General features: G+C 50.2%; 1 long non-coding RNA gene across 1 annotated transcript; it reads right to left on the reverse strand.

The window, feature by feature from the left end:
- Nucleotides 1–371: 371 nt before the first annotated feature.
- Nucleotides 372–8818, reverse strand: LOC110255721 (uncharacterized). Its single transcript, XR_014818149.1, has 4 exons — nucleotides 8752–8818; nucleotides 8379–8605; nucleotides 3801–3863; nucleotides 372–3066 (listed from the first exon to the last, which is right to left on the reverse strand). It is a non-coding gene; the product is annotated as an uncharacterized LOC110255721 (long non-coding RNA).

Here is an 8818-nt window from a genome sequence, read left to right on the forward strand (position 1 = left end):
GATTAAGGATCTGGTGTTGCTATGAGCTATGGTGTAGGTTGCAGACGTGGCTGGGATCTGGCGTTGCTATCGCTGTGGTGTAGACCAGCAGCTGCAGCTCCCATTCAACCTGTAGCCTGGGAATTTCCATATGCCGTGAGTGTGGCCCTAAAAAAAAGCAAAAAAGCAAAAAAAAAAAAAAAAAAAAAAAAAGATAATCAGACATAGAAATATCCTTTTTTTTTTTTTTCAAAAAGAGACAGATTAAGAATTCTTCTCTTTAAAAGATTTTGCTTCCCAAAACGATTTTTTACGGCTCTTTTTTTTTTTTTCCTTTTTAGGGCTGCACCCACCCTATTTGCAAATAACCCAAATGTCCACCAATAGAAAAATGGGTAAACAATTTTGGTGTATTTATACAGTGGAATACTACATAGCAATAAAAAAGAGAAAAAAACCTACAGATATATGGAACGACATTGTATAAATCTCAAACATGATGCTGAGTGCGAGAAGCAGACCCCCTGCCCCCTCCTAAAAAAAAAAAAACACCAAAGGATTCCAGTTATGTGAAGTAAAATTACAAGCAAAACCAGACATCAGACAAGAGGTTCTCTCTGGCAGGAAGGAGATCCTGATTGGGAAGAAGGATGGGGACACTTTCTGGGGGGAGGGGTGGAAACCTTTGGCACCTTGGTTGGGATGATGGTTACAAGGGTGTGCATGTGAGTTAAAATTCATCAAGCTGTACTTTTAAGATCTGTGCATTTCAATGTGACAGACAGTAAACTTCTACTTCAGTAAAAATGTGTTTAATAAACATTTTCAAAGCCTCTGCCTGGTGCCATGACTTGGGCTAGCATTTCAGATTCAAAGATGAATAGGATCTCAAGGAGCCTTCCATCCAGAAGGGAGCTGGAGTTTTAGACAATCTCTAGACAATAAATAATAATCTCCTCTTTCCCTCCTTGGTTTACAATGAACACGAAGAATTTAAAAAAGCAAAAGGACTTGCGGGTATCCGAAGGTCAGCATTAGTACTGAAACAAGGATTGGCGACCACAGCTTCAGATTTACCCCAAATTTAGATGTCCTCTGGCTGTTCTTGGACTCCATCCAGGAGTCCAGCCAAGGAGGCCAGCTCTGCAGACCACACCTACTTTCCAAGATTGCCAGCTTGCTATGGACACTTGGGACAACATGCACGGACCTCGAAGGCATCATGCCAAGGGAGGTCAGACAGAGAAAGGCAAATGAAGTACGAGCTCCCTGAGCTGTGGCCTCTAAAACAACGGAACTCAGAAGCAGAGCAGAGCGTGGGTAGCCGGGGCTGGTGGGGGAAACAGGGAGATGCTGGTGAAACGGTACAAACGTCTAGTGACAAGTGAACAAGTACTGAAATCAAAGATCTGAGTCACGAATCCGACTAGGAGCCCTGAGGTTGCGGGTTCTATCCCTGGCCTTGCTCAGTGCATTGAGGATCCAGCATTGCCGTGAGCTGTGGTGTAGGTTGCAGACGCGGCTCGGATCCCGCGTTGCTGCGGCTCTGGCATGGGCCGGTGGCTACAGCTCCAATTAGACCCCTAGCCTGGGAACCTCCATATGCTGCAGGTGCAGCCCTAAAAAGACCAAAAAAAAAAAAAATGGTCCTCAGAGAGGGCACGTCTCACCACCTCCAGACCCAGCCGCCATCGTCTGGCTTGGACACTGGTGGTCACCCGACTGCCTTCCTCCCCTGCTCTCGACCTCCCTGTGGTTTTCCATCAACTTAAAACAAAATCCCCACCTCCTGACCTCGTCTGCAGACCCTGACATGAGCCACCCCCACCCCCGACTGTCTCAAACGCATCCCCCGTCTTCCAGCTCATCCGACCGCTCCCACCACCGCTCTTTGGGTTCCCAGGTGGTTGAACTCCTGTTTGGCTTTTCCCCCATCGAGTGACACGCCTTGTTCCCTCATGTCACCCAGGTCTCTGGCCACGTATCACCTCCTCTGCGGGGCTTTTCTGGACCGAAGGCAGGCTCTCCTCTCCTGCCCCATCCTCTCATGCTTTAAGGACTGCATGGTTCCCTTTTGCAATGCTGATCACCGGGGATCATTACCACATTCCTTTATTTGTTCCTTGTCTGTCTGCCTCGCCAGAACTTAAGCGCCATGACACAGGCAAGGATGCTGTCTCTTCTCATCACAAACGCGGGCGCTCTGTGCCCGGCAAAAAGTACTAACCACATAGCAGTGATAACGGCAAAGGCGCCCAGGAATGGACTCAGCAGAAAAGGACGAATTCCCTTCTTTGTCTGAAGCACCCCAGGCACCAAGGTGGGAAGTGGGGGAACAATAGGAGAGCCTGGGGTTTTTCAGAAGAAGACAAGCCGATGAGTAAATTAGAAATTCGTCCCCCCCCCCCATGAAATTAACCTAATCTCCACAGATCTCAAACTTCTCATTTCTCAAACAAGAAACAGAATATGTCACAGTCGTTTGGGGAGGAAAAATACGAGGTTACTCAAAAAAGTCATGCACTTCTCAGAAAAAAAGTCATTTTGTCAGTTCGAGGTACTCTTAATACCCCATCTGGTCGTGACTGATGAAACAGATACTCAGATTCCATGAATTTAACCACGAGCTAATGTCACTTCTAGATGCTTCAGATGGGCTCCTTTGTTCTATTTTAATCCTCTAAGTGTCACAAAAATTTGCTTATTATGAAAAAAATCTTCTGGCCTCATTACCCCGAAAGTCCCTGTTTTTGGTGTGTTTTTTTAAATTTTTGTTTTGTTTCATTTTGTTTTCTTAAGCTCTGAAACTAGAAGTTGCTGGAAAGAATCGGGGGGAAAACCATGAGTTTTTAATAGAGGAGCAGTGTCGCTCAGAACCTAAATAAGTGCTATGATCTCCTCCTCCCTCCTTGCCCGGTCCCCCTCGACCCCCCTGACTCAGAAGACGAGGCCCCCAGCTCAGACCTTGGAGGCCCATCTGCTCTTAAGAGGCCAGGAGAACACACGCAGCTCCTTTTATCAGCCAGTCAGATGCACACAATTTTCTGGATCCCTGGTTGAAAATACGGGCCTTCCTGCATCCTGAAACTGAATGTGTGAGTATAATTGAAACCCTTGGTGTAAGTGTGGTCTCAGGCCACAACTGAATGACATCTTCTCAAACCCCATCCCACCAAGTAAGAGCCTGATGACAACCAGTTAAGAAGGATATGCCATGTGAACCTTATGTCCCCAAACCAGGGCTCTGAAAGGGTCCCCCATCTGTCAGTCGGTCAACAGACTTACCATCTGTTCTGGGCTGGGTCTGCACCGACCAAGCACTGGGGATGAAAGGGAGCGTGGAGTCCCCTAAGAAGGATGGGCCATGTCCCCAGAGGCCTGGGACACAGTTACACATGGGGGGGGGTACCCTGAGGGTGACGGGGTGGAGGCATTCTCTAGGAGAAAGGCTGACCTTGGGATCCAGACAGGACCTCACCCCTAACTAACTGTGAGTGTGGGTTTCACAGCCACAGGGAGATTCGACATCCTCGTGTGCAACGTGGAAATTGTGGTCGTGCACAACCTCGTCCAGTTTCTGTGAGGAGTCCGTGAGACCTTCGAAAGGCTTAGCCCAGCGCCTGCCCACGGAGCATGCCTTTCAGCAGTGTGGGTGATTATCACTGTTACTGAGACGTGGGGAAGAGGGGGCCCTTCCACAGGGAGGGAGGATGAGGTGAGACTCCTTTTGGGAGGTAGCATGTGACTTGGATCTTAATGAGTTAGGGAGTTCCCGCTTTGGCGCAGTGGGTTAAGAACCTGACTGCAACAGCTTGGCTCACCATGGAGGCACAGGTTTGATCGCCGGCCAGGCGCAGTGGATTAAAGGATCTGGCATTCAACTCCTGCGGGGTGAGGCCATTTAAAAAAAAAAAAAAGAGTTAGATTTGGACTTGGGGATTTGGCAGAGAGAACCAAGAACAGGGGGACCGTGCTGGAGGAAATGAGTGAGCAGTTGATTGATTTTTGCTTTGTTCTCTCTTTTTTTTCTGTAGCCAGGACAGCGTGAAGGAGAAGGGTGGAGAATTCATGTTGAAGAGATTGGTTAGCTCTTCCAACCATGATGAAGGATTTTGAACACCCAGTAAGGAATCTGGGCTTAATTTCAAAGACTCTAAGGACACTCCTGAAATTCAAAGTTCTGGACTAAGGGGGGGGGTGGGTGGGAATCACGACGTTCTTCAGAAAGATTAAACTGAAAGGAATGGATGACAATTATGGGGGAGGGGAGACAAGCATCCTGGTCAGAGAAGCCACTTGCAAAGCTAGAGAGAGGACAAAAAATGACGCATATTCCTGCGCACCCTCTCCAGACCTCTCAGCCCAGTGAGCTCGGTCGGAGCCCCAGAATCTGCTCCAGGCAGCCACTGGCAACGGATCAGCACTGCCTGAGAGATGAAATGTCTCATTATCCATCCTTGAAATAGTGCCACAATGCAAGAGACGAGGGGCTTTTGGAGTTCCCATTGTAGCATAGCGGGAACGAATCCAACTAGGAAACATGAGGTTGCAGGTTTGATTCCTGGCCTCGCTCAGTGGGTTAAGGATCTGCTGTGGTGTAGGTCGCAGACACGGCTCGGATCTGACATTGCTGTGTCTGCGGTGTAGGCCGGCAGCTGCAGCTCCAATTAGACCCCTAGCCTGGGAACCTCCATATGCCACAGGTGCAGCCTTAAAAAGACAAAAGACTAAAAAAATGAAAAAATAAAAAAAGAGAGACAAGGGCTTTTCTTGAGTAACACCTTGCAAACCCATCCTGCTCTCACATACAAAGAGCTCTAACTTTCTGATAACCTCTGCAACATCCAACAGGACTAGTCACCATTAACTGCAAAACAATTAATAGCCAGGTCCATTTTTAACCGCTAGAGATGGAGGACTCGGTTTTTGATTCACACAGACCGACGACGGTTCTCTCCGAGGATCTTACTGGGTGGGGCAATTCATAGCAGTCAAAGAGCTCCTTGGAAACGAGACACGCGAGCTGGGGCGAGGCGCGTGATTCACGGTGGACTTTGGTTTTCCGAGATGCCCTTCTACTAGTGAGATCGGGTGGAAATTACAAGCGGCAGAAAATCAACTCCTCCTCGCAATAACAGGATGCACCTGTCGATTTCATAGAACCTGCAGCAGCGCGGCCTGCACACCAGTTTGAGAGAACTAAGACTGTTTTCACAGCGTGGATGGGGCAAACTCGAACAGGATCCCGCGTTCTCAGTGACGGCGGTGGTCACGCACGTGGATGCCACCCCCCCACCTCACAAGCACCTCCGCGCTCCCGCCTCTCTCGTGTTAGTCGATGGGCTGTTTGGGGGACTGTCGATTTGACGGGTGTGTTTGCAGTTAGCTGGGGCTTTTCGGACCCCCACCCCCCGTAATTAGATTGCGGGCTCTTGGAGGGCAGGAACGCTTTGAAGTTTCTTTTGGCATCTCCCAGGATTCATGGAATTGAATGCACGAAAGAATGCTCCCCAGAGCCCATGAACTATGAAAAAAAGGAAATTGAGGGACCTCAGCTGGAGATCTCAGGGCCATAGCTAAGAGATAAGGGGCAGAAACGCCTCGACGACCACAGGCCTGCGAAAACCACCTCTCATTGAACGAAGTGCGGCCTGTCGACTCCGTAAACCGCAGGCTCTCCGCCCCATCTCTGCCCGTTACACTGATGCCGTCCAAGAAGGCGAGGTTCTCTTGCCTTGGATTCTGACTCGGAGACCACAGCTTCGCACGTCGCTTTGCTGCAGAGGGGGTGTGAGATGAGAGGGCAGGGCGGCTTTCATGTGGTGCCGCTGGGTGAGGCAGGGCGGGCTGGGGTGTGAAGGACCCTTAATGAGAACCTGCCACTCCCCCCCCCCCCAGGGGGGTCACGTGTGTCCTCAGAGCAGGGACTGGGGCCACACCTCCTAGGGTCCCCAGATCCCAGTCTGGCACTTGTTGAACTGGAGGTTCTCATCAATGTTTGGTGATGGAGGGCTTGACAGGTGAAACCCTTTGATCCAAGCCTCACCTTTGCTCCTCCTCAGATGTCCCTTGACGGTACCAGAATAGAACGCGATGCTAAGAAGGGCAGAGGAGGGGGAGAAACCGTGTGGCTCTGAGCCAGAACAGGCTGCACCCTGTGCCCACCTCACAAAGCTGTGCTCAGCTTCAGAGTAACTCCAACCCCAAAAGGCACGAGCAAGAAAGGGGGGGGTCACTCAAGATTTTTTGTGGAATACTGGGGGGAAGGGTGAAGAGCGTGAAGCAAATTGCACCCCGTTCTCTACCAAAGGTTTTAAGTTCCCATTACTTTTTTCACTCTATCCTAACCCCTTCTCGGTCACTCTCTCGACCCTACTTCCCCTTTGCCGGCCGTTTTTTGTTTTGCTTTTTAGGGCTGCACCTGTGGCATATGGAGGTTCCCAGGCTAGGGGTCAAATCGGAGCTACAGCTGCTGGCTTACACCACAGCCATGCCAGATCCAGGCTCTGTCTGTAAACTACACCACAGCTCACGGCAACGCTGGATCCTTAACCCACTGAGCGAGGCCAGGGATGGAACCTGCAACCTCATGGATCCTAGTTGGATATGTTTCCGCTGAGCCACGATGGGAACTCCAGCTATTTCTTTTCCTGTCAATTTTTTCTTTTTCAATTTTTCTCGCCCTTGGCTTCCCTAATGTGCTTCCTCAGACCATCCTTTCAAGCTTGCCTTGGAGAACAAGCAGTTTGATACCTGCACACAGTAACAGGTGATTCAGCCATGAGCTCACTTAACCCCCCTGGGCTCCAGCAGGGCCCCAGTCCCCTTGATCTGGGGTTAGCATCCCCAAGTGGGACCACCGCTCATCGTGTTCACATCCTATCTCTTCCTTACCCATCCTTTCTCTTCATCCTCTCTCTCGCCATCTCCACCTTGCCCCCATCCATTTCTTTCCTCTTTCATAGGTGAACCTGTGCCCCTTGGGACCAGAGGCATTGTTGGAGTGACCGCTGATGAGCCGTAATGACAAGTCAGGAGAAAACGAAAGAAGGGGACAGATTATTCACCACCTCTTCCTTTTCACCTGCTACGCCTTTACCCGCTCCTCCCTGGTCGGTTGTTTGAGATGCTGATGAGTAGAAACGGCTTGTTCTGAGCTATTTATTAGTGAGGTAGACAGAGAAGCGGGAGAGCCTACAACGAGGATGGTCCGAATGGCAAACCAAGGTCCCGTCTGCCAGGACCAGACGAGACAGTGGAAGTGAGAGAACGCTGTCGTTTCCTAGCCCCTATCCTCTCACCCGCCTTTTCGCCACCCACCCAACCGCAGCCTCACACACCTGGATTTAATCACCTAGGTCTTCTTCCTTCTCCCTCCACCCCCACCCTCGCCCCCCTCTTGATTTCACCTTGACAAGTACCTTCATGGCCCTGCTCAAGGGAAGGAGAAGGAGCAGCTCAAACCCATGGATTCCACCTCTGCCAAAGCTCCAAACTCCCAATCTCTACCTCTCGCCTCCAAATACCAGGTGTTAAAAACTGCACTTTTTGGGCGTTCCCATCATGGCACAGTGGAAAAAAATCTGACTGGTATCCATGAGGATGCAGGTTCGATCCCTGGCCTCGCTCAGTGGGTTAAGGATCCAGTGTTGCCATGAGCTGTGGTGTAGGTCAAAGATGCGGCTCAATCTGTGGGCGCTGTAGCTGTGGCATAGGCCGGCAGCTGCAGCTCCAATTTGACCCCGAGCCTGGGAACTTCCACATGCTGCAGATGTGGCCCTAAACAGGACAAAAAAGAAACAAAAATTTGCATTTTTCCTTTGCAAGATATCCTTGACATCAATCCTTCTGCCAATTCAGTTTGCATCACCTCATCCAGTCCTCATGATTTCATGCCTGAAGAGCATCCCAGCATCTGTCCCTCCCGCCTCCCCCTCCACTCTTTGGGTCTTCTGAACCCACGCAGGCTAATTACGACACGGCTTGGAGTACACGCTGTCCCTGTGTAGACATCGTCAGGGGCTGACGTCCAGACATCTCATCCTGTCCTCGGAGGTCCCCCTCGCTCTAAATCCAACTGAGTTTCTACTCCACCTCTCACTGCTACCGAATTGTCTGAAAGCCGAGATAAGGCAGTCTGGGGCAGAAATGTGTCGTCTGATGTGTTGAACAGTCTCTTCTGGGAAGTACCAAGCACTTCTGCTCATAACGTTGAGCAATTTCCTGATAAACTGAGCCTCGGTTTGCACGGTGACCATCTCTCCTGGGAGGAACTTAGCTACCTTTAACCAAAGGGTCCCCTCTTGAACGTCACCTCTCAATGTTATCTAGCCACCTTTTCTTCTGAAAAGAATCTCTACCACAAAGGAAATCTTTGACCTGGACTGATTGGACCTTACCTCCTGGTACGACGCGCGCAGCAAACTTTTGTGTGGCGTTGCTTTGATAGATGCCAGTTATACTTTTATAAGCATGTAATTCACAAATAGCAGTTGGACACCCATGTGCTACATGCTGTGTTGGGTCACACGAGTTCAGCTTCCCAGAGGTCCATCCTTTGGCATGAAGATCTTCAATCTCTGGTCCTCAAAGGGACCACCCACCCTCCAAAAGGTTAACCACGAGGCTAAAGGGAGAAGAGGCGTGTGCATAGTGGGTGACAATACAGCATAGCAAGAGCTGTGACAAAGAGACGCTGTTACTGAACCAGATTGACCTTGCCGGATACAGCAAGCTAAGAAGCTGGGGCTTGAGGCAGCAAGGGTTACTCACCAAGCAGCCAGGCAAGGAGACAGAAAAACCAACCTCAGGCCCAGCTCCCCACAGGCAAGGAGCTCCA

The sequence above is a fragment of the Sus scrofa genome, chromosome 10, assembly GCF_054392235.1.
Source record: "Sus scrofa isolate SSC_HxYL_T2T_F1_AM1 chromosome 10, Sscrofa_HxYL_maternal_Yorkshire_Landrace_v2.0, whole genome shotgun sequence".
Lineage (NCBI taxonomy): Eukaryota > Metazoa > Chordata > Mammalia > Artiodactyla > Suidae > Sus > Sus scrofa.